Below are 959 nucleotides of genomic sequence, written 5' to 3' on the forward strand. Positions count from 1 at the left end.
GTTGCATCTCCTGCTGTTGTCTCCTCGTTGTGTCGGTGGGGAGGAGGCGGGTGACGGCGTCGGTGGAGTGGCGCTGCGGTGGGAGAAGGAAGGCACTGACCGCCGCTGACGGCGACCGTCTTTGCTGCCGGCGATCTGACGAGATGACCTCACCGTTGTCACACCCAACCGGGACCGATGCGGGCCGCACCGCCTCTCTCTTCCCTCCCTCCATCCCCCAGTCTCCTGCAGACACACGAACTGCGCGGCGGCGGCGTGATTACAAACCGGACGTCTGAAGGTCAACCGACCGCAGAGTCGATGTGGACCCTTGTCCCCCGTGGCTGAGTGCCGCCACCGTGCTTCTTTGTTCCTCCCTTTTGCCCTTGTGCATGCCGTGCGCGCATGATGCCGCTCTTTGTTCTGCAATGCCGACCCACGTGAGCGAGAAAAGACGCCTTGACTACTGGCAACTGACGCACTCACCACCCCTCTTCCGCGCCACCACCACCACGTTCACGGACGCGCTCGATGGCTGGCGGTTGCAACAATACCAGGTGCTGCGGACGAAGAGCATGTCTTGAAGAGGATGCCGCGGTATTTTGTGTGGGTTTCAATTTGTTTTTGTTATGGTGACTGTGTCGTTTTTGTTTTGTTGCTACAATCTTGTTTTTTTTTTTTTTTTATCCTTATGATTTAGGTGGTAGATGATTTCTTGCGGGAACGAGGACGATGCTTGGGTTGTAGAGCTTCATACAAATGAAGGCGTAATATCGTTGGAGATTTATGCTCGTGAGGCACCTTCTGTTGCGAACTCTTTTTTGCGCCTTGTTGAGAGCGGCCAGTTGTGCGGGGCGAAGTTTGTGAGAATGGTGCCTGGCTTTCTCGTGGAGTGTGCTGTGGACGTGACGAGGAAATATGGCGAGTTTGTAAAGGAAGTGACGGGGACCAGGTTGCACCATACTGGGGCGGGCGTTGTC

The 959-nt window shown here is 56.0% G+C and overlaps 2 non-coding genes across 2 annotated transcripts; both read left to right on the forward strand.

The window, feature by feature from the left end:
* Nucleotides 1–250: 250 nt before the first annotated feature.
* Nucleotides 251–330, forward strand: Tc00.1047053413841.10. Its single transcript, XR_008254083.1, has one exon. It is a non-coding gene; the product is annotated as a C/D small nucleolar RNA (snoRNA), TB8C3C2 (small nucleolar RNA).
* Nucleotides 331–381: 51 nt separating this feature from the next.
* On the forward strand, nt 382–457 carry Tc00.1047053413841.20. The gene has a single exon (XR_008254084.1). It is a non-coding gene; the product is annotated as a C/D small nucleolar RNA (snoRNA), TB8C3C3 (small nucleolar RNA).
* The last annotated feature ends 502 nt before the right edge of the window (nt 458–959 follow it).

Source organism: Trypanosoma cruzi (assembly GCF_000209065.1).
Source record: "Trypanosoma cruzi strain CL Brener chromosome Unknown tcruzi_1047053413841, whole genome shotgun sequence".
NCBI classification, from domain to species: Eukaryota; Euglenozoa; class Kinetoplastea; order Trypanosomatida; family Trypanosomatidae; genus Trypanosoma; species Trypanosoma cruzi.